Source organism: Rhagoletis zephyria, unplaced genomic scaffold (genome assembly GCF_001687245.7).
Source record: "Rhagoletis zephyria isolate East Lansing unplaced genomic scaffold, Rhagoletis_zephyria_1.1 Rzeph_scaffold_00100, whole genome shotgun sequence".
In the NCBI taxonomy this organism is placed as follows: Eukaryota; Metazoa; Arthropoda; class Insecta; order Diptera; family Tephritidae; genus Rhagoletis; species Rhagoletis zephyria.
The window spans coordinates 166,537-191,792 of NW_016157184.1; the positions used below are offsets into that span (position 1 = coordinate 166,537).

The 25,256-nt window shown below is 33.8% G+C and overlaps 1 protein-coding gene and 1 long non-coding RNA gene across 10 annotated transcripts in view; one reads left to right on the forward strand and one right to left on the reverse strand.

Moving 5' to 3' along the window:
• LOC108376620 (uncharacterized) overlaps positions 1 to 11,016 on the forward strand; it is a 16,472-nt gene extending 5,456 nt beyond the window's left edge. The window contains exons 2-3 of the long non-coding RNA XR_001849270.1: positions 1,912 to 1,913; positions 11,006 to 11,016. This is a non-coding gene — a long non-coding RNA (uncharacterized LOC108376620). The remainder of the gene's footprint in view (positions 1 to 1,911; positions 1,914 to 11,005) is intronic.
• Positions 1 to 25,256, reverse strand: part of ey (eyeless) — a 405,615-nt gene that overhangs the window by 95,742 nt on the left and 284,617 nt on the right. The window lies entirely within an intron of this gene.

A 25,256-nucleotide genomic window follows, 5' to 3' on the forward strand; every position in this document is an offset into this window, starting at 1 on the left:
ATCGTATTTCGTTATCTGTTAAGCTACAGAAAAAATCAAAACCACTACAAACAACTACAAACGATTTCCTACAAGGTACACTAGTCAAATTGATTGTAGGTGAAAGTGGGGTGGGGGCGATTTTTTCAACCTATCGTATTTTGTTGTCTGTTGAACTACAAACAAATTTAAATCCACTACAAACAACTACAAACAAAGTCCTACAATGTGCACTGGTTAAAGTATTTATTTGTAAAAGTGGGGGGCTAACTTCACAGAGCTGCGTTTGTGTTGTGTTGCTCAGGTGAGCTCTGAAGTGTCTATCATGAAACATACATACGATCATTGTGCCGTCCATACATCCACAATTGTACTCAATTCAGTGAAAGGTTGCTTTTTCCATTTGGGTTATCTTATTGAATTAAAACGATTCCATAGCGCTATTCTTCTTTTCTATGCAGTAATAATGGAATGCACTCAATACTTGTTTGAGCGTACGAACACTCTTGAGCGAGTAGGGTTGCCAGATTTTTTAGGCGCGAAATCAGTACGCTAGACTTTTTCATGCTAAAAAAAATCAGAACTTTTCAGGACATTTTTGTTCAAAGCAAAATTATGAATATTAGTAACAGATAATACTTTAAAACGCCAGAGTACTTCTTTTTAACAATAGTTTGGTATACAAATAAAATATAGTCCATAAAAAATAAAAGTGTTATTCATTGTGTAAACTCATGACACATCATTGTACAAAGAAGCCAATCAATTATCTTTTATTTATTTGAATAGCAATAATGAGATAATTTCCATCTTCAAGTATTCAAATAGTCAAAGAATACTATACAGTTCATTTTAAGATTACTTTTAATATGAAGTTCACTTTAAATAATTTTAGTTAGAAGCCGGTTTCTCTCTTTGCGGCAGGAATCAAACTTTATACTTAAAATCCTCTCAGTTGCTTTGTTTAAGTGTGGTATTGAAAAAAAAACTAAATTACATATTTTTTCAAACTGTGGCAAAGCACCACTATTTAGGGGATGAATTCCCCTGAAGTCATGGCTTAAATTAATTTTTCCAACTATCCAAATTTGTTGTTATTAAACTGAAAGTCGACAAAAAAGCGTCAGCCTTCTTTTTAAATAATTTAAACCCCATCATATTATCGCAACTGGTACGTAACGACCCTGCGATATGCCCATAACACGATTGAACTTTTTGTCGTATTTATTTCTTAGGCATATGAAACATTATCTGAAATATATCAACTATAATTAAATTATTTTCTTCTTACTTTTTAGAGTACACTTTAAGGAAGTCCCAACGTTATGTAAAAACCTTAAGAAAATCCCAAAGTATTTTGTTTGAATTGAAAATTCAGTACAAATCAGTACGAATTTTGAAAAAATCAAGACATTAGCGTACTGATTGAAGAAATTAATAAAATCAATACAATAGTTGAAAAATCAGTACTGTACTGATAAAATCAGTACGTCTGGCAACCGTATGAGCGAGCATCCTCGCAACCATCATCAATAGTAGATTTAATTCCGAGCAATTGTACCGTTGGACCAATATTTGGAGATAGCTCGTTTTAGGTTTCTATAGCTTTTGAGCCCACTAGCCACAAAAATGTTGCATGCATATACACGCAAAAAGATCCTTCCATAACAGCCCAATTTGATGCAGTCAAATTCTACCCGTAGTGTTTCATTCTTATTTGAAGTATTTTTTTAACATTTGTGACTGTGTATCCCACTTCTGGTATCATGTAATAAGTTTTACCTTTGTTTACAAAAATATTTTACACGTGTAGATCTCGTGTCATACATCCTTATTACATAAACAACCGCACCAATTAACAGTGTATGTAATTTCAATCCCTAGTTTTAAGGGCAGGGCATATAAGCTTAGCTCTTCAAACTCAATCTTGAGTCGTCAACGCGCTCCAGGAAAATTTCCCTAATCAATTTCTACCACAAATTACTGATAACTAGGGCAACCCAAAATATGTTCGGGCATGTTTTTTGTTAGGCATGTTAGCAACACGCTGATGAAATGCTTAAACGTTTTTCCAAAAAATATAAAGTTTGAGATATATTTCTTGGAGCATATTTTAGCATATTTTGCAATAAATGCATATTTCAGAATATTGTGCAGTAAATGCATATTTTCGGATACTTTGTGCTGCGTTGTTAAGTTTAGAACTAATAATAAAAATTTCTGAAATAATTGTGTCGAAAATGAAATCAAAGTGCACGTTCACATCGTGTTTATATTAAGTTTTTTATGTGTGAGAAAGGTAATACTACATATTTATATGTTCACTGCAGGGAAAGCTACTAGTTGTGAAGTAGAATTCTACCAGTTTGCGTTTCAGCTCAACTAGTTCACGTTCTATCCTTTTTCAATGTTAGCGACTGGTATTTTTAACATTGCGATGTCCTACGAGATGTCAATTGTCAGGCTATGCATCAGCATCTACTAGTATGAATACTAGTAGCATCATACCAGTTGATGAGATAGTCGGCCAATTCATCCCCCATGAAAAGCATTAGTATGCCTTTTTGCTCGCGGCGTTCCAACAGTCGCAATGGCCGACAAAGCAAAGCACTCGCGTGGTATGCCCGAGGCACCAGGTTCAAGCCCTGGTGCAGGGAAAATTTTTTTATTTTATTTTTTTGTTTTTATTCTTAAATTTAATTAAAAAAAATATATATTTTTTTTATATTTGTTTCTATTTTTTTGTAATGCAACTAGATTTTTAAGTTTGTAATTTATATTTAAATTGAAATAATTATTTCTACTCTAACTTTAAAAATCTTAACCACCTCCAAGCGGCCTCGAACCTGCGATCCCAGAACCAGAACCAGTAGTCTGCACGTGACGCCACAGCCGACATGTGTAAGAAAAGCAATTAATTGCGTTTTATTTTAGGCTTTGGCAATTCAAAGGCAGATGTCGCTGAACGCTTAAGTTCTTCGAAAATGTCGAACTGGTAGGCACATACTAGTTTATAAACTAGTATTTTTTCTAACTGGTTTGGGTTTTCACTGCAGGGTTTCGCTCTTGACAGATGAGTTGTCCCGACGCTGACCCGCCATGTCGCGTCGTTATAATTTCGATTGGCAAGCAGTTAACAAAGATTTCATCAAATGCAAGTAACTGTGTTTTGTTATGGAAACCTTTATTATTACTAGTACCAGGTTACGCAGCGAGATACAAAACGTGGTTCGGTTACAGGCTACGTGTTACTATTACAAGTACCAGGGCAATGTTACGTAGACGGAGGCAATTGTCACCTCCTAGGACAACTCCATGCTAAATGCGACAGCAGGAAGCATTGGTGATAGATTTGCGAGGTAGGTACCGGTATTCGACTCCAAAACTCCCGACTAGTACTTTCCGCTGCAGGGTACATATGTATCTACAAACATGCACAGTATGAATTCCTATGTGAAACTATGGGCTTGTTCGAGTTGCAATCACAACCGCAGTGTTGCGCGAATTATTAAAGTATCACGTTCTGTATGCATTTCTAGCAATGTATTATTAGTTGGGCAGTTGCAACAATGTTGCCATTTTTCATCAGTACGGCAGTAATGCCGCTTTTATTACGTGCCTCGAACAGGCCCAATTTGTGATATAGATTCCATGTACTTTCATACATAGTATGTTTAAAAAAAATTGAATAAATATTAATTATTAAACATAAATATTTATGTATATACACTTCTATGAAATTTAGAACATTTTAGGTACTGCAAATAATGTTAAAGGTATTTTTGTGCATGCACACACTACATAAATGAAATTTAAAAGCATATCTTATGGCTTATAATGATTTTAAAAGCATTTTCTGGAGCATATATTTAGAATTTATTGGCATATTTTCGGCGCTAAAAATTTTTTTTTAGGAGCATATTTTGGGTTGCCCTACTGATAACGTTTAGCGCGCGTTAGCATGTGAGCACCTTGAGCATAATGCGTGGAAATGCATGTAGTAGAGGCCTGCCAGACGCGCCAATTTTCCAAGATTTATCCTGGTTTTGACAAATTGTCCTGGTGTCCGAAAAAGTGCAAGTTCCTGAACAGGTACACGGCTGAGTTGTCATTCATACTACCCAGTAGGTAGTTTCATGAGCTAAAATTTCTTCCAAAAGGCTTTTGTCCTTTCTTTTTTATATGGAGTGGCACAAATTGATAGGTTTATGCTTTCACTACCCAAAGAAGAGCTTCCAGAAGGAGGACGTACTTCAGAAGGCCTTTTGGAGAAGTTCTTTTAAAGTTGTTCTATTAATTCATAAAAATCATACTTCTTTAAGGAATTTATTTAAGGTTCATATCAAATATGTTTTATAGAGACTTAAAATGCTTCTTGAATTTCTTTGGTAATGCTAAATAATGTAAACCATTGGCGGATCCAGAGAGAGATTCTGGGGGAGAAATTTTCATAAGTAAACAAAAACTTGATTTTCGTACACTGGCTTTGTTAAAAATTGCACTGTTTTTCAAGTGAAAATTTTTTTCTCTATGCAGAATTTAGAAAAATTCAACAAATTTTCATAAAAATTTTGATCATTTCAATCTAATTTTTTTTTTAAATTTTTGAAATCGAACTTTGTGGTGCTAAAATTTGGATGAAATCGAAGTTTTCTAGAAAAAAAAAATCGGATTTCTCCTTTACTTGCAAAAAACCAACTCTGCAACTTTCTTCTTTCTGCCATTGTGTGTCGTGCCACATTTGCATTAGCGGTCCAAGTCCTACAAATACATCGGATGTTTTTTCGATCTGATGAATCGAATATTGCATCGATGTATCGTATATAAAAAGCGATATTCTCTAGGCGTCGAATGAATTAAAAATATAACAGAAAATGGAACAATCGGAACTTCGATAAATGTTTAAGTATTAATATTCAAATTCGGTTCGAAATTTGGTGATGCAAATTCGATTAGATTCGACTTTTTTCGAATTTCAAAGAAATTTGTTTACTAAAAATTTAAAAGTTTGTTTGTAAGAATGATAACTCAAATCGAAAAAAAAGATTCAGTTGAACTTATATTAATGTGATTAACTATCCATATCGCTCTTCTTAGCTTCACAACTAAAAATAAATACAACTTATTTTTTTTCAAATAAATATCTCAAAAAAATATCAGAAAAAAATCCAAAAATTTAGCAAATGTTGCATATGGAAACAAATTTTTTGGGACGTATAAAGTGATTTTAATTATTTTTCTTGCTTTACAAAAACAAAAGAAATTTGTACATACTTCACGTTACATACTTGTGCAATCATACGTATGTTTATAACGAATAAAAAAGTCTTACATTTAACGGCAACGAGATCTTTAAGTAAACAAGGAACAATAGATAACATTGTGCTAGTTTTTTTCAAACATTTTCAAAGGCATGGGCGAAGAAGACGGTTTCACCCTATTTCGGGTATGGGGAATCGAACTGCATCATTAGTTTTTAAGTTTTCTGCACGCCTTCATACAACTTTTTATTTTGAAAAATTTGCTCCTATGGACATTTTTCAGGTATTATACGCTATTTTATGGTTTCTAACTTAGGGATGCCGAAAAAACATCGATGCATCGAAAATATCGATGTTTCACTTCGATGCATCGAAAATTTTCCACTCGATGTATAAATAGTCGATGCATCGAGGCGTCGATGCATCGATGTTTTCTGTAAACTGACATCTCAAGTACATCGAATGGCCGAACATCGCTTTGTCTGAAGTTCATAGAGAGGAAGATGCAGTTTTATAGCTCATAAAATGTTAGTATAATAAAGTGCAAGTTTCAATTGCTTTAATTTTTAATATTTTTTTTTTTGGCTGACTTGCGCTTTGTTATACTAAAATTTTATGAGCTATAAAACTAGTACATACCGAAAAAGGTTCTTAATGTTTTATTTCCATAGTGGAGGAAAACTCTATGCGTATCGATGCATCGATGTACGCCCTCCGATGCATCGACAAATATCGATGTATTTTTGCCACTGACATGCCAATTCTAACTAGCATATGGTTGGCTTTTTCGGCAAAATTTCTTTGACAAAAGGCGTGTTTTATTTGACCAGAAATTTAAGTTATTAGCTTATTTTGTATGGAAGACTTACCCGACATAATTATATTGGCTTATGAAAAGCTGCCTTGGCTTGTATATTGAACTAGTGGCATTGCCATTCAGCCTAAGAAATGTTATGCTTCAGCCAATCAGAAAGAGGCAAAAACTTACATTTGACACTACAACTGTCAAAATTAGGCTAATATAGGAAATAAGCTAATTTCGTTTTATTTGACCAAGATTTAGCTATTAGCTTGTGATGGTTCAATAAAACATGCCTAAAGTTGTTTAGAACATCTCAGGCCTTGACTTTCGTGAACATACCAAACTCCAGAAGTATGTCTTTGACACTTTTAGGTGGAAAATCCAAAAGCATTTTTGATTGTCTATAGCTAAACGACGGGTAGTCTTTACTTACATACGTCAAAAATTTAACTACACATTTGACATCAGTGATGAAAACCGGAGTGCCAATCACATGACACCAAAATTTTTATGACAGTCTTTGACATGTACTGTATATCTACATTTCGTCAGTTTTTATGATGTATTTGACACCAAGTTAACAGCTGTTAGTTAAGGCAGTACTTTTGACATAATGAAAACCAAGTATTAGATAAAGTTTTGAGATCATAAAGCATCTGAAATCTTATTTATTTTTTGTGAATAATGTTAATGACAGTAATACAAAATTTAAAAGTGAATTAATAACACAAAATAACAAAATCTATTTTTATAACATATGAAATATTTCAATTTTAACAATTGACATTATTTCACTTTTGCCTATGTATTAATATCATTGACATTACTGCACGTCACCACGTTTATCGAAGTTCCGATAGTTCCATTTTCTTGAATAAGTTGCGTTCCCCAACTTTTCTGGGTTAAAACCTGTAAAACTGTCAAATGGCAAAAGAAGCCAGAGAACCGCGTACGGGAACGCTTTCTGGTAAATTCCTGTAAATTCTTGTAACTTTTTGCGAGTTAGGGAACGCAACCATAATTTCAATTCATTCGCCGCATCCAAAATATCGACTTTTATATACGATACATCGATGCAATATTTCGTTGCACCATATCGAAAAAACGTCCATGTATTTTATTGACTTGCTTTGCTAATGCAAATATGGTGCCACACACAGTGATGCCAAATTTAGTCAGAAAGAAAAAGTTGCAGAGTTGCTTTAAGACGAAATTCGATTTGTTCTAGAAATATTCGATTTTATCCGAATTTTAGCACCACAAAGTTCGATTTCAAAAATATTCCATTTTGGAGCTAAAATTCAATTAAAATTCGAAGCTTCGAATATCGAATTTACCCATCCCTAGACCAAATGTAGATATCGCAATGCATGTCAAAGACTGTTGTCAAACTTTGGTGTCAGGTGATTGACATTCCTTTTTCATTACTGATGTCAAATGTGAAGTGAAATGTTTAGCATAAGCAGGGTTCGTATTTGCACACACGCACAGCACATCTTAACATTTTACACTCACACACGTGTGCTGTGGAAATAATAATTTAAAAACTTGCTCACATCACATGCAGAGCTGAAAAACTATCCGTAGTCGTAGCCATCGATAGTTTCGATAGTCGATAGTCACAACCATCGATAGTAATGATACTAAAATGTCGACACTATCGGTAGTACAATCGATAGTTTTGATTAAAAAGGTCCAAAAATTAAACATAAACAATGTGAGTTGGTTTGTCATTTAATTCAATTTGTTGTTATATATATAAATACATATTTGTTTTTCGGTTAATACTTAATGTATGTTTTTGTATTTTTGTATATTTGTTGTAACAAATAAAATAAACACGACGCCTGAGGATGGTAAAAAGGTTTCAGCGAAACGTCGTGCAAAAAGTGCAATAAAGTAGTTTTGTTCGCACCAAAACTCAAAAGATCAGACTAGCCTACAAACATAAAATAACAACTTTTATTGAAATCGATATCAGAATTGCTAAAATCTATATACTTATTTTTAAAAGGTATTATTCTGTTACCAAACGATATCTCATTTAATATTTAATCAAATTTATTGAATGATATCTTAATTTGAAGGGGAGAAACTTACGTGCATGCGAAGAATAATCAAGTTGTTCAAAATTAGTTATTTCTTAAAAAAGGGGGTTTAAAAAGCTGAAAACAGTGTATCCGACCAATAAAGTGGCATATCTTCCATAATACTCCATCAAATTGAATGATTCAAACACCATTTTGAAGGAAAGCTTCACCGGTTGAGGTAAAAAGAAAAAAATTTTAATAGGGTTGCCAGTCGCTTAAAATTTTAGTGATTTAAATAAATATCGAATAAAATAATGCAACGAATACAGAGAATGAAAGGCATTTAAATGCACTCTTAACCAGAAGTAATAAATTTGAAGAGGGCTGCCTACAATTTAACAATTTAAATCTTTATATATATGTTCATATGTAGAAATCAAAGCCGCTAACGTAATACCGAGCATAGCTCTACAATGAATTTTCCTATATGAGCTGTATTTTTTGTTGTGTTTGTCTCTTTCCAAGGAAAACTGAAAAAACGTAATGAACAGAAAATTCCGAAAAACTGATTTTCCATGGACACAATTTTTTATACCCGAGTGCACTTGTGCACAAGGGTATTATAACTTNCGTCCGTCCGTCCGTCTGTGCACACGATAACTCGAGTAAAAATTGAGATATCTTAACGAAACTTTGTATGTGCACTTCTTTCGGGCGTAGGACGGATGGTATTGAAAATAGGCAAAATCGGACAATAACCTCGCCTACCTCCCATATAACGGTAATTTTCCGAAATACGAAAACTGCGATATTTAGTAACTACTGAAGATAATTCACTCAAAATTGATATTTACAATAACTTTCAGACGAAAAATAAGAATATTATAAATTTTTGCAAAATAGGCGTAGCTACGCCCACTTATGGTTATATGTGTATATCTTGGTAACCGCTAAACCAATTTCTTCCAAACTTGGCACAGCTGTTGGCCTTGATACAGCATACTAAATGCCTGAAAATTTTAAAAATCGGACAATAACCACGCTCACATCCCATATAACGGTCATTTTCGGAAATAAGAAAACTGCGATATTTTAGTAACTACTGAAAATTATTCACTCAAAATTGATATTTACAACAACTTTTAGACGAAAAAAAGAATATTATAAATTTTTGGAAAATGGGCGTAGCTACTCCTATTTATGGTTATATGTGTATATCTTGGTAACCGCTGCACCAATTTCTTCCAAACTTGCCGCAGTTGTTAGTCTTGCTACGGCATACCAAATGGCCGAACATTTTTAAAATCGGACAATAACCACGCCTACCTCCCATATAACGGTAATTTGGAGAAATACGAAACCTTCGATAAATCGGAAAATATTAACGCTAATTTACTCAAAATTGATGCTTGCAACAATTCTTTAAAATTTTGGAAAATGGGCGTGGCACCGCCCACTTATGATCACATATATGTATCTCGGTAACCGTTCTACCAATTTGTACCAAACTCGGTATTATTATTGTGCTTGCCACATAGAAGCAAAACGTTGAAAATTATTGGAATCAGATTAAAATTACGACCACTTTCCATATAACGGCAAATTTCAGAAATGCTTGAAACTTCAATATTTCGAAATTTAAGGACGCTAATTTACTCAAAATTGATACACACCGACTTACCATGTAGCGGTACCTGCGCCGGGTATTTAATGTTCGGCTCCGCTCGAACTTAGACTTTCTTACTTGTTTTTCTTTAATTTTGATCGAAATATGACAATTGAAATGGTTTCCCCGGTTCAAAATTTTATCAAAACTAAACTATTATGTAGGTTAGGTTAGAGTGCGTTGTAAATTATTACCCGTTCCATTTACAGTTGCCGGATTGGAAAATTGTATGATGAAATTCTGGTTAATACCATAAATCAGACTTATGATGGGTTTAATCAAAATCCTCAGCAACGCGCCCAAGTTAATGAACAGCTGTGATTGCTTGCGTCGCGAAATCATCCCTCAGAGGAACCAGCTCCTTCATAACTTAAATAAAAGCGGAATCCAGATCTGCATTGAAAACCGTGACTGTCCCATCACTTCGACATGCCGCACCATTCACTGTAAAAAATCTGTTTAAAAATGCGACTATAAATCGAGTATATTTTTTTGTTTATTTTTAAAATTTTTTGGTAAATTTGCACGATGAATATGTATTTTTCCCATTTCACATTTTCGTGTGTAAAAATCCTTTTTATTAGCGGCTTTACACAATTCTACGGATGAAATCAAACAGCAGACGTGTATTTTGTAGCTTTCGTAGTAAATTTACGCACACCACAGCAGCTATATTACGCTCTAAAAAGTCCGAAACTTAAACAAACTATTCGCTCAATAATCGAGCATGTCATGTCGCGAATAATAAGGTAGGAAATCAATAAAATACCTTTTAGCTAGGAAATTTACACAATTTTTTTTTAGAGTGTTGAGTATATCGAAAATGGCAATGAAGATATGCCTTCTGACGACCAAAAAACCATAATCAAAGCATATAAATATGCAACTGGAAGTTGGTGAAAGTATTGTACCCAAATGTCCCAATAAAACAAAAATATTTGGGCGAAACGAAGTTCGCCGGGTACGCTAGTATGTCTATATTTCTGTTAAGGAACAAAAGTTTATCAACGCTTTTTAGCTTCAAGCAGCATCTGCGCTCTGAAATTATTTGCCCTGCTTTGCTAAATGTCCTTTCCGACATCAAAAGATAAAGTATGTAGGTACCCGCGGCATTTACTCTTACTGAATAATGTATGTATTAGTGGAAGCTATCAATAGTGATTTCAAAACCATCTATGTTTTCGATAGTCAAAAACCATCGATACTATCGATAGAGCCATCGATAGTTTTCCAGCTCTATCACATGTGTGTGCTGTTTAGTAAAAAGCACAGGCATACGTATGATTGTGTGTACTTTATATTTATTTATATAAAGCACACGCACATGTGTGTGCTTTGCGCAGAGAAACTTATGCACTTAAAATTAAACTCAAATCTTAAAATAGTTTTTTAGTATGTTTTCTGTCATATAAAAAACAAACAACATATAAATTTTTATCGAAATGTGTTATAAAAAATAACGTTTTACAAAAAATTTGCTTTAAAAATATAGTATGTGCATGTGCAGAAATTTGTACTAAAATGGGCTCACACACATGCGCATGCGCTTACCCAACAAAAAACACGATTACCACAGAAACGAAAGTGGAAACGAGCTAAGCGATGGGAATCGCTTACCCTTTCGCTTCAAGAAGGCATTATTTTAACATAGGCATGTCATTGGTCGTAAGCCCTTACCCGCAGAATTACCTTGGAACGAAAGGAGAACGCATGGATAAACAGAATCCAGAGAAGCGAGCAAAAAATGCCTTACAGAGAAACTAATGTAGAATACCTAGATAAGTACATACTTAAATTGAAATCAGAAAATGTCTTAAAAGATTAAAATTTTTATAAATCAGTTTTTATACATACATATGTATGTATTTAGGTATTTAACCTGTCGGGAAACCCCGAACTGGTGAACCAAATTTGTAGTTCCGCACTAGATCTCTTTCACCAAAAACGAACCAGTCCGATAGTAACTAGATCGCCACCAGTTCAAAAACACTGACCCCCTTATTCTAGAACCCGAATTTTCGTAATTCGTAATTCGTAGCTACGCTACGAAAAACGAAAAATCAACATGCTGCAACCCTTGCGGAAACATGTGCAGCATTGCCAGCTATCAGTTGTTTTTAGAAGATAGCTGAATGAAGGAAAACAAAGTGGAAAGGAATTAGAAAAACACTCATGATGTGCTTATTTATAGTAAAATTGTTTGATTTTTCATATTTTGGAGGAAATGGTGGATTCTATTGCATTTGCAATTATAGCAGCGGAGTAAGAACGCGCTATGGGAATGATTTCACAAAGATATGCGGAGCTGTCGGGCATAGTAACCATGGGCGCGTCTATGTCAGTTTCTGGTTAAATTGTTGAACCACAAGCCAGAACTACTCCTATGCCTGAAGAACTGGTTCTCAATCCAGCTAATGCAATAACAGCTTCTTCCAAGCCATTGAAAACATGCACTTTGTTAGGTCCACCACCTGTTGCACTTGCTTCTGCCTTCGGCCGCGCTTAGGGATTATAACCCTTACTAAGTAAAATTCTCCTTTCTGTGTTGCCGGAGAAGAGGGGCTTCCGCATGTCAAAGGTATACAGCACTTCTTGTGCACATCGCTCCGGCTACGCCATCCACAGTATTTTTGCGCAGAACCCACGTCGAAATTTGCAAAAAAGTGCATAGTGCTAACCGAATTTATTAATAAGATAGTGCTCGGAATTTATTTTAAATAAAATTTTAAGCCGTTAATTACACGTGATTTTAAAGTTTTTGGATTCGGATTATGCGTTTGGACACAACCGAAAATCATTGTACAAATATCTAAACCGGACCCAAGTTTCTCGATAAGTGGCAACAAAGATTCTGTTTTACTCGTTTATATAAAGCAGTGGATAAAAATATACTTATATGCGAAGGGCATATTTACCTGTTTAAATGAACACCACTAATATTTCCTGCAAACACACATTGATTTACGTCTTTTATCTCCCCTCCGACACAAAATTGTTTTCGTACAAAATTACGCAAAAAAGCTTACTCGTTCGTTTTTAGGCATGCCATTGTTACGAATTTCGAATGTTCGAAAATACGATTCGGATTGCAGCATACTATTTCTGCGATTCGTAGCAAAATCCGAATACGAAAGAGTTGCAGAATAGGGGTGAGTGTCTCAATGCTTTTCGGAATTTTTTACAAGCGTAGCTTGAGCAAAGGTGAAGTGAGTGCCATGTGCACTTTATATAAAATAAATCGGTTTCTGTACTCAATAATGTTTTCAGCCCGCTCAAGTCTCCAGCCATAACAATGGCTCAATCAGTGGCCAACCCAATTAGGTTTTTTATTTTTAAAGGCAGGATTGGCAAATGTTTAAAAGGTACAATTGGAAAATATGTATATGCAAAATGATGTTTGAAATATATATGTTTATAATTAAGAATTTAAAAACTTAATTCAACTATCCGACCAAAATCTTTCTTTGCCTACAAACCTACCAAATGTAAAAGAAGCGACCAAATTTGGTCGGAAAAGACCAATAGTGGCAACACTGGTGCTGTTTGTTATTACCCAGCAAAAAATGGGTAACCGCTTTTAGTGGTAACGTATTCTAGAAGGCATAGCGTTATAATGCCTTCGGATTTTTTCGCTTCTTTTAGGCATTGCCGGTAATGCAAAGTAGAATATCCTACAATATTTTATTTTGTTCGCTTCTTTGTTTCATTTTGGGGAATGCAAAGTATTCTACTAAAAATCGGTATGTACATACATGCATATTTAACTAAGCTTAAAATTGTACTTCCTCACTCTTGTACTTCACTTCATTGACTGTCTTCAACTTCGCTGCAAATTGAACAAAGCAAAAAAATGATTTTTATGCGAGACAAATTTCCACAGAATGTAACGGTAGAAAAAGTATTTTTGGATATTCATTCTATTTTTCAGCTGACTACGATGCAGCATTCTACTTTCCATTCCCCGAAATGAAACAAAGAAGCGAAGTAAAAAAATATTGTAGGACATTATACTTTGCATTACCGGCAATGCCTAAAGAAGCGAAAAAATTCGAAGGCATTATAACGCTATGCCTTCTAGAACACTTTACCACTAAAAGCGATTACCGATTTTTTGCTGGGTAATAACAAACAGCACCAGTGTTGCCACTATTGGTCTTTTCCGACGAAATTTGGTCGCTTCTTTTTCATTTGGTAGGTTGGTAGGCAAAGTAATATTTTGGTCGGATAGTTGAATTAAGTTTTTAAATTCTTAATTATAAACATATACACTTGTGATCAGCTAATTGAGCCAGCAACATTTTANTAGAACACTTTACCACTAAAAGCGATTACCGATTTTTTGCTGGGTAATAACAAACAGCACCAGTGTTGCCACTATTGGTCTTTTCCGACGAAATTTGGTCGCTTCTTTTTCATTTGGTAGGTTGGTAGGCAAAGTAATATTTTGGTCGGATAGTTGAATTAAGTTTTTAAATTCTTAATTATAAACATATACACTTGTGATCAGCTAATTGAGCCAGCAACATTTTAATAAATTTTGGCTATTTTGGTTTCGTTTATTTAATGTTTATTATTTTTCCATAAAAGTCTGGCAAACACCATATAAATCCAGATTTCAAACTGTGTGCATAGATTATGAAAAATCTGCAAAGCCTTTATAGGCCTCGGTACAACTCAATTGTTACAATAATACTTGTTAATACTTTTTGTAAGCAAAAAACACAACCGACTTCAATTCTCATATAAAAATTTAGAAGTACCATTAATTTCTCCATGATCCAATGATCGGATCTAAACTAAATTAGTATGGGACCTCTCCTGAGGCACCAGAAAAAGAATTATCGAAATCGGTTAATGTGGTTCAAAGTTATGCAGTAACATACATAGAAAAAAAAGTTCCGATGAATTGGTAACCTCCTCCTTTTTTGAGGTCGGTTAAAAAGAGAAAAATTAATGAAGTAAATTATTGTAAATTTTAAATAGCTATATTTTAACATTTCTAATAAAATTTTCATAAAAAAATCTCAGCCCGCCCCTTTAAATTATGCTCTGCATACGCCCACGCAGCTAAGGTAGTTTCTAAAGGAGATTTACCAATTTTACCTCTTTTGTTAAAGTTTCCCCATCTCATAAATTACGATCCTGATATAATAACCACGCAGTGGAATTTACTGAGGCTAAGCGTGCTTGATATTTCCGGCGATCTGGATATTGATATGCTTTGATAAAAAGTTGATTCTATTAAAAATGGAATGCATCAAAATAGCTCCATGCATATCGCCAATTTTGTTTTTAATATAACTTCATTACCACTTATGTAGCTCTGCGGCTGCAAAACGCTAATTTTCAACGCTTTCTTCGATAAAAACTAAACTAAGAAACAAACTTAAGATTGACAGTATCTATAGCATAATGTTATGCAGGACCTTGTAAACAAAAATTACCCGCACTATGTGTGGTCAGCTGCTGAAGATTTGCATGTGTGATTAATTGATTTAAATTTACTTTTAAGAAATTACACTCACAACCAAAAAATGCTAAATAATCTCATCTCTGTGTCTAAAATTGAACCTGCATTTATTTATTTCTTGTTTGTTTTAAAATGTACAAAGTGCTTGTATGTATGTAAATGTTTTGTATTCGAAACATTTAATCTTAAATAAATTAATTGTATGCTCTCAGAATGCTTTTTTGTAATTGGGATTTATTTTGTAGGTTGAAACGACTTTGGTCGGATTTGGGAAGAAAATTGGTAGAGAAAAATAATTATTAGTGGCAACGCTGAACAGCACACACTTTGCTGTGAGCAGAGTTTGTTTTCCACTAATGCACACACGTGTGCATGAGCAATGAGTGCAAGTTGTATGTCCCTGCAGAAAAAAATAAACAAAAATAAAATAAAAAAAATAAAAAATAAATAAAAAAAACAAAAATAAATAAAAAAAACAAAGAAAAATAAAAAATAATATTTTGTTTTTCGTATTCATATTATGCCCAAAAGTAGTTAGTTACAAGTTAGTTACATCAAATGCAGAGGTAACCACCCTTGACTACATCTAATGCAGGGGTAACCACCCTTGACTATTTCGCTGCCATCGCCATAGAATTATAGTTAGCTTTCGTCAAAGGAAATATGCATATAATAAGTGACTTATAGCTCCTTCCTAATCAACTTAAAGTTAGCTTATAGTTAGATGCAGGGGTGTTTCTGGCGTGTACGTGAGCTGCTCATGTGTCTGCAAATACGAACTCTAAGCAGCCCTGTAGTTAAATGTTCTAGTTGTAAACCACCTCACAACTAGTATGAACCGCATGCCCAACTAGTCAGCCAACTATCTTTTTTCCATGCAATCAACTGGTATTTTTAATATATACCAGTCTCATACTAGTTCAAAATAGACAAAAAAATACTAGTCCAATTATGGACCAAAACCATTACTTTGGGAGTCAAAAAACAAAATGAATTCGTGAATATACAAAAAACCACTTTTGATTAAGTCACTTTAATTTATTACACATTTTCATTTGCAGCCTTAGACTTGCCAATAATTAGTGTTAAATTTTTTGAGTATTAATTAAAAGCAAAAATAAAAACATAAATATTTCCAACTTTCGAGCATAAATTTAAATGGATTTTCATTAAGTGTTATTAAAAGTAAAAGGTTTCAGGTACAATAAATACTATATTTTTATCTTTTTTAATAATACTGAATATGCAAAAGAAAACATTTTAGTTAAACATAAAATGAATACTTTAGTTCATTTTTGAGTGAACTAAAGTAAAAATAAAAGTTTTCATTAAAATAAATTAAATTCCTTAAAATCTCTTTTCATCTGCAGAAGATCCCCAATAATAATACCCAATTGTTTTTTTAACCATTTTTTCATCGCAACTATAATTTATATGTCCGCCAAAAACCTACAAAAACTCCGAAAAATGCAATGAGGGGGACAAATAAAAAATCGTTAGTATTAAAAAATGGTTAAATAAATAATTGGGTATTATTATTGTAAGTCTCCTGAAGAGAACCAGAGTTTACCGATCGAAAAATATTGATTTTCAAGAATTCTGTACCATTTCTACAAAAAGTTGTTTTTTCCCATATAAAAATACATAGAAAACTTTGAGCGCTTTGAGCGACCTCTAAATATTTTTTTATTTTAAAATAAAAAAAGAAGGGTATGCTTTTTTTCTATATAGAACAATCCTAGGGGGTGAGAGCATTACAATTTCAACTTTACTGTTGTTAGACCACCCTAGCGTACAAACCATTGTAGACAGAAGCCAATAAATTATTTTATATTTATGACATTTTTGAATAGCAATAATGAGATCATTTCCATCTTCAGTGTTTAAATAGCCAAAGAATTCTGTACATTTAATTCTACAATTACTTTTAATATGAAGTTCACTTGAAAAATTTTTAAATAGAAGCCGTTTTTTCTCTTTGCGAAGCAAACTTATACTTAAGATCCTCTCAGTTGCTTCGTTCGAGTGTGGTATTGAAAAAAAACTAAATTACATATTTTTCAAACTGTGGAAAAGCACCACTATTTAAGGACTTCATCTATAATTCCTCATGGCTTAAGTTAATTTTTGCAACTACGCAATAACTTTGAAAGACTAAGAATTCGCTAAAAAGAGTATCTAACTCTAAGCCTTGTTTGCAAAACTCTTTTATAATGTCCATAAATTGTAAAATAAGAATTGTAAGTTATAGGCAAAAGCCATTCGAATATTCAAATTTGTTATAATTAAACTGAAACTTATTTTCGAGATTTATTTAATTATTTATTTGTCTACAGAAAATTATATTATTACAGACTATTATTCTCAAAGGAAATTTTGTATTGCATTAAATACAGGCGTATATACAGTTGAAAATCTTATGAGTAAAGTAACAATTAAAATGCACAAAATCAAGTAACAGTAAAAGTAAAGAATACGGCTGGTACAGTCGCTTTAAACATTTTTTTTTGGAAGGAATGGTTCATAACCCCGCTATCGGGGCATAGCTAAGCTCTTTGCAACTCCTAAATTATTTGAAGCAATTATTAGAAGTCAGTTGACGCATTCTTTCTCTTCTAGCATTTCATACTGTCAACATGGGTTTTGCAAAGGCAAATCAACTTCAAAAAAATTTACTTGAGTTCACAACCTATATCTCAAAAGCGTTTAGTGAAAACAAAAATGTGGATGTTATATATACCGACTTCAGTAAAGCATTCGACAAAGTATGTCACTCGTTGCTCATCTATAAACTTGATCTTCTTGGTCTTCAACCTAACTTTCTACTTTGGATCTCTTCATACCTATATGATAGATCACAAGGGGTTATGGTTTAAATACTATTTCTGACGTCATTGATGTTACTTCAGGTGCCCCGCAAAGTAGCCACATAGCCCGATTCTTTTCTTGCTTTTTATAAACGATATCTCTACAGATATAAAATTTAAAAAAATTTTAATGTACGCAGATGATGTGAAACTTTATAGATCGTACGTATCCATCGAAGAAAAGCATTTGCTACAAGCAGACTTAAACAGCATGGCTAACTGGCGCTATGTAAATCCTACGTCTCTAAATCTGGAAAAATGTAAAGTAATGTGCTTCTCGCGAAGAGCTGTTCAGCCACTTTCTTATATAATAGATAACCATAGTTTGGAACAGGTAAACAATTTTGTGGACCTTGGTATCACAATTGATCCGAAACTTAATTTTAATCTTCACATTAATGCGACAGTCAACATGGCTAAAGGTGTACTTGCATTTGTGAAACGATGGTCAAAAGAATTTAGTGACCCTTATATCACTAAAACCCTGTTTACAAAATTAATTAGACCGATTCTGGTATACGGTTCGGTGGTTTGGAATCCAAGGTATCAAATTTACTCAGACAAGATAGGATTCAAAAACAATTCCTACTTTTTGCTTTAAGAAATTTCCGTTGGGATTCTCAATATGACCTTCCACCTTATACGAGCCGATTAAAACTTATTAATCTTCCTACACTTGTCAAACGCAGGGAAATGCTTCGTACAATTTTTATGGTTAAATTACTGACAGGCTCAGTCCGCTTCTTCGGGGTGAAGTTAGCCTTAATGTGCCCTCCCGTGTATCAAGACACTTTTATCCGCTATTTTTGAAAACTTGTAAAACTAATTTTGAATTACACAAGCCACTCCGTTGCTTATGCCAGGATTTTAACTCTCATTCCAGCACATTTTATATATCTGATTCGCTTTTCAGCATTAAGAAACCGATACTATCCTCTCTAAATAAATGAATCATTAATATAAAGACATAAAATGAGCTGATGAATTTAGTTCTGTAGATGAACAGTTTTAGATCTCGACTCTTAATCAACTCCTTCCTATCGTGACTCCGTACGTCATGCGGACTGCGCCCCTCGTGCGGATGGGCGGGAATGGAGGGTAAAAACCGTTGGGATTATTATTAAAAATCCGGTGGATCTTACATGTTTTTTTTTTTGAAGAACAGTATTTTAAATTCATTTTTTAGGGTCAAGGAGTAATTGTGGGTCAAAGCCAGTAGTTTTCCGTGAAAGGGAATAACATTAGCTTTCAAAAAAAATTTGGGTCTTATCAAAATATTGCTTCCGTCTAAAGCGCTACGATTAATTCGCTTGGAGTGTTCAAAAAGCACACTGTGCGGCGGGCCGCCGACGATGGTCGCTGGCGAACAAATTATTCACCAGAAGGAATCGGAATCAACTTTGATTCGAAGACGTTCAGTAAATTGGGGAGTAAAGCAAATAATGAAAATGGATGCTTGAACGCCACGCAAAATGCATGACATTGCTATACCGCGAGCACTGCGACACGCATTAGGAAATAAAAATGCCAGAGCAATTGTTTCGTTTGACACCAGAATATTGCTGGTACGTCGGGAAGGGGATGGGAATGCTGACTGTTGTGTACAGCGGGTGTACAATTTTACTGTTGACTTTTGGCAGTGCCCTTAATTTTATTTACACTAATTTTAGGCGGGTACGTGATGCAATTTATAAACTGCCAAGCCATTCTCACATCTTGCTGAACTATGTATGTGCTTTGCTCTCCTTCATACATATAAACACACTTCTGTGCACGTTTATTATTCATTGAACCGTTGGCAGACATTGAAACTGCGTTTCAGAAATTAGTAGTTCATATATGTATGTACATAGCTTAATAGGTAAATAATGAAATTGCGTTGCAAAATCGAACCTGTTAATAATATTTTTATCATAATTTTTCTCAAGGTAATGGCAATTAGATTTAAAATAAACCTAAAAAATCTAAATATTTATTTTTTTTAACCGACTCATAAAAGCACACTCGTTCCGATAAACTGTAACAGAAAAAAATTTCGTTGATGATATAATGCCTTTAAGTACTTCGAGATCTTTAGCATTAAGCCATATTTTTTTAAGTCGGACGGATTTCGTAAAAAAAATTATGTCATGCCTCCGATTCGCTTCAAATATTTTTTGTGGGTTCTATACATGAAATAAGCTAACACAAGTTCGAGGATTTTTTTTCTTCTTTTTTTTCTTCGGAGATATGATCTGTCAAAGTTTGAATTTTTTTGTGATTCTGACTAATCATGTACTCCTTCAATTCGTTATATCTCGGGTCCTGCCCATCGTAAAACTTCATCAAGACGTCGTTTTAAAGCTAAAGAAACGGGCTTAATATTTCTATATAAGATGGTCAAGATTGTCCTAAAGCTTACTTATCTATTAACAGTTCAACTTTTTGAAGTTTATTTGCATAGTGAAGACCAGTAAATTAGGGATTTAAAAGTATACCATCGTAATCCTTGTTTAATTCTCTATAAAAAAAACCTGGCTCAAAAAATTGTGATTTTTCAAGAACGATTTTTAAAATATCTTTCTTTATGACGAGATGGTTTATTTTGTGAGAATCAACAATTTTTTGTAATTTGTTTTCGAAAACTTATGTTAGTATATATTTGGTAAGGTGTTAAACATCGAGTTTTAGCAAAAAGTAAAGTTTTATTTGCAGATTCCGATAGAATACCTATCCAGATATAATATTTGTATGGCAAGATTTTTCTTTATGGCGTCAAACCCCAAGAAATGGGCGTGGCAATTGCAGGACTAAAATTAGCAAAACGCAGATTTTATTGCAGATATCGGCAGAATATCTCTTCGTTAACAATATTTTTTCCACAACTTTTTCAATCAATATTGATATTCTGGCGAGATCCACAATAAAGTTTAAATTTTTGAACTTTGATTTTGATATAGCTACACGCATTTCTAGAATATTCTTTGATTGAAAAAGTTGTGCAACAAATGTTTGTTAACGAAGCAATGTTTTGCCGATATCCGCAATAAAATCTGCGTTTTGCAACTTTAGTCCTAAAATTGCCATGCCCATTTTTAGGGGTTTGTCGGCTTAAAGAAAAATCTTGCCGTATTTTTGCAAAAACTCAATGTTTAACACCTTACTAAATATATCTCAACATAAGTTTTGGAAAACAAATTACAAAAAATTGTTTTAAAAATAGTTCTTGGAAAACCCCAGTTTTTAACCACGTTTTTGTATAGAGAATTAAACAAGGATTACGATGGTATAATTTTAAATCCCTAATTTACTGGTCCTCACTGTGCAAATCAACTTCAAAAAGTTCAACTGTTAATAGCTAAGTTAGCTTTAGGACAATCTTGACCCCTTTACATATAGAAATATTAAGCCCGTTTCTTTAGCTTTAAAACGACGTCAAGATGAAGTCTCTATGATGGGCAGAACCCGAATATAACGATTTGAAGGAGTGCATGATTAGTCAGAATCACGAAAGGGGGCAAACTTTGAAACATCATATCTCCAAAGAAAAAAGCGAAAAAAAAATCCTCGAACACGTGATAGCTTATTTCATGTATAGAACCCATAAAAAAAATTTTAAGCCAATCGAAAGTGTGACACCAAATTTGGTGTCCGATATGAAAAAGAATGTCTCATATATGCTTCTTGTACTGGAAGTCTAAGGAAGAAAATATGGATGGGAGATAGAGTGGCGTATTATTAGGTCATTATCTATTATTATAATTTGAGGGAGTACTAACGCAACGCTATCAGTATGTAAGTATAGTTATTTGTTTGTTTGTTTGTTTGTTTTTGGCAGCGCGCCCTAAATGTTTAGTTTGTGGCATAAAACGAAATATAAGACTAAAAAAACTATCAATCTTGATGTTAAACCGTACCCCAATTTTTTTCTACATTTTACATTTAACACATTTTCCTCTGAACCAGTACGTATATAGAAATGGGAGATATATATTATAGCAGGAAATTGAACGCTCTACAAAAAAGATCTCATATGACTTTTCAATAAATTCGTTCCTTTCAGAGTTATTCAAGATGAAACTTGAACTTTGTTTTGTGGGATATCGAAGCAACAGACAACATAGTAATTACATATTGTCTGACTAAAACAATATTAATTTATTTAAAGTTTCTAAGCACCACACTTTAGTTGACAAAAAAATTTATAAATTTTTACAGAGATTTTTAATTTATTGCGACCTCTAACAACGTTACATAGCTGTTGTAATATATGGTACAATAATTACAGGTATTATCTTCCCAGAGAGCACATATTCCGATCTGTCTTATTTGAAAAGTGTCATTGTTGCCCAAACTAAAGGGAAAAGGAATATTTCTATACACCATATCGATGGCTGAGTGGAAGATCGACCTATCTCGGCAGCCAGTTCGAAAACATCCTATCTCAAAAAACTTTTAAAGAACGTCCTATTTCAAAATTCGTTTCAAAAACGCCCTATCTCAGCTGCCGATTCAAAAACGCCCTATATCAGCATATTTTCAATACATTTTGAAGTGCGATAGGGCGTTTTTGAACCGAATTTTGAGATAAGGTGTTTTTCAATAAAATTCTGAAATAGGGCGTTCTTGAAATGTTTTTTGAGATAGAACGTTTTCGAACTGGCAGCCGAGATAGGTCGATCTTCCACTCAGCCATCGATATACACCTGCGATCAAAACCGAGTGCATGTACGACATTTTATTACTTACAGTAACATAACTTTTTTAATAATAAGCGGATTGCTTTGAAATTGGTCCTTATTATGTAAGGAATAAAACCTCGTATACAGAAAAACTAAACTTAAAAAGGAAACAAGCGATTCACGCCAAAAACGAAAGGCAACTCTATTCACTCAGTTTTGAACTATTCTGTTTTGAGATTTTAGAAGGTTGATATCGAGAGGATTGAGGAGACTATCTTCTTTTTAATGACGATTTCCATACGTCTGGGAATGCTCTCTACTGAGTTTTCTATGACTTCGCTTGGAATATTACTCCATTATAATTTTACTCGCCTACAAAGCTCGGCAACCAACGGCACCAAATGCCAGCAGTTAAAACACCTCAAGCCATTAAGTTGCCACTGAAATTTTGTCACGAGAATTGGAGCTTTTGGACTGAAAAAGGGGAATTTTATGGTTCGATGGAACGAAAATGAATTGTTTCTAGAGCGATAGAAAGGAATATTTTTGGGAAAGGCCTCATCAACATCTTCACGAAAAATATCTAACATGGTGGTAGCAGCTTAATAGTTTGGGAGTGTTTTACTTAATGACATTTTACCGTTAGTTAATATTAACGGAATAATGAACAAGGAAGTCTATCTCGATATTCGCCAAACCAATATGCCGGACTTTGTGGACAAAAGCGCATACCCGAGGAAGAAGTTGTTTGCCAGCAGGACAGAGATCCAAAGGATTCTGATAAATATATAGAAAGGAATATTTTTGGGAAAGGCCTCATCAACATCTTCAAGACCCCATGTCAAGAAAAATGTCTAACATGGTGGTAGCAGCTTAATAGTTTGGGAGTGTTTTACTTGGTGGCATTTTACTGTTAGTTAATATTAGCGGAATAATGAACAAGGAAGTCTTTCTCGATATTCGCCAAACCAATATGCCGGACTTTGTGGACAAAAGCGCATACCCGAGGAAGAAGTTGTTTGCCAGCAGGACAGAGATCCAAAGGATTCTGAAAATATTCGACACTGTCGGCTGCTTATGCAAAATTTGTCGTAATGCAGTAGCCAGCATGAATCCCAGACCTCAACGCCATCGAAAATTGAGCGCTGTGGTCAAGAGAGGATTAGCATAGCACAAGCGTGCTCGAAGTAACATGGAAGAGCTTTGTGGGCGAGTAAAATTATAAAGGAGTAATATTCCAAGCGAAATCATAGAAAACTCAGTAGAGAGCATTCCCAGACGTATGAAAATCGTCATTAAAAAGAACAGAGTCTCCACAATCCTCTTGATATCAACCTCCTTAAATCTCAAAACAGAAACATTCAAAACTGAGTGAATAGAAGTTACCTTGGTTTTTTGCTGTCAATCGCTTGTTTCCTTTTTAAGTTTAGTTTTTCTGTATACTAGGCTTTATTCATTAGATAATAAGGACCAATTGCTGAAAATTTCAAAGCAATCCGCTTACTATTAAAAAAAGTTACATATGTTATTGTAAGTAATAAAAAGTCGTACATGCACTCGGTTTTGATCGCCAATGTACATACCATATATGTCCACGTATTTTTTTAAACAAACCTTCTTGCAGAGAACTTTTTTCATTTGCACAAGCCGAAAAATAAATATTTGCTTACTAAACAAATCAAAAAGTTTTATTGCTCCCTTTATTTCAAACGTTTTTTCTTTTGTTTTAATAAGTTATAAAAAATAAATTGAGCGAAAAACAAAAGCAAAGCACGAATTTCGATGTGAAGCAAAACTCTCTGGGAAGACAATACCTGTAATAATTGTACCATGGTTGTAATCTAAAATTTGTGCTCAATAAATTTTTATCATGAGTGATAATCAATCTATGGATTTAATAAAAAAACATATTTTTAGTCGGTAAAACAATAAATAAAATTATGTTCAAAAAGTTACCGACAAAATAAGAAGTGCTGGAGTTTTTATTTCATCAGTTAAGAAATCTCAATAAATCAATAAATGGCAGCTGCTCAACATTTTTTTACCTTCTTTTTTAACTGCCAGCTAAAACCGAGAGAACCGACAAATTCGATATAATGCAAAAAATATACGCTTCAATTGCTTCACTAAAGTCAATATAATGCGACGTATACAAGGCCCAACTGTTCGAGTGTAAAAGTAAACTGGATGAATGCTCAGTACAGACGTTTTAACGTGATGTTAAATTCACTGAGTAACTTTATTAAGCTAAGTGTACACGGCAGAGAAAAAACGCGAGACTTAGACGAAAATCTTGCTAGAGACGTGTAAACACTCAATAGAGCTCTAAGAGACTCACCTGCATAGTCTGCGTGTACCAGGGGAAGCCAATTCGTGGGGAATTCCCCGATTTACAGGGTATTTCAGTTTGCGTGGGGAATCAGGGAATGTACCGTTTTTTGTGGGAATTTCAGTTTTAGTGGGGAATAGTTAGGGGCATGAACTGTTTTTTTTTATGAGGAATTAGGTATTAACTATTTT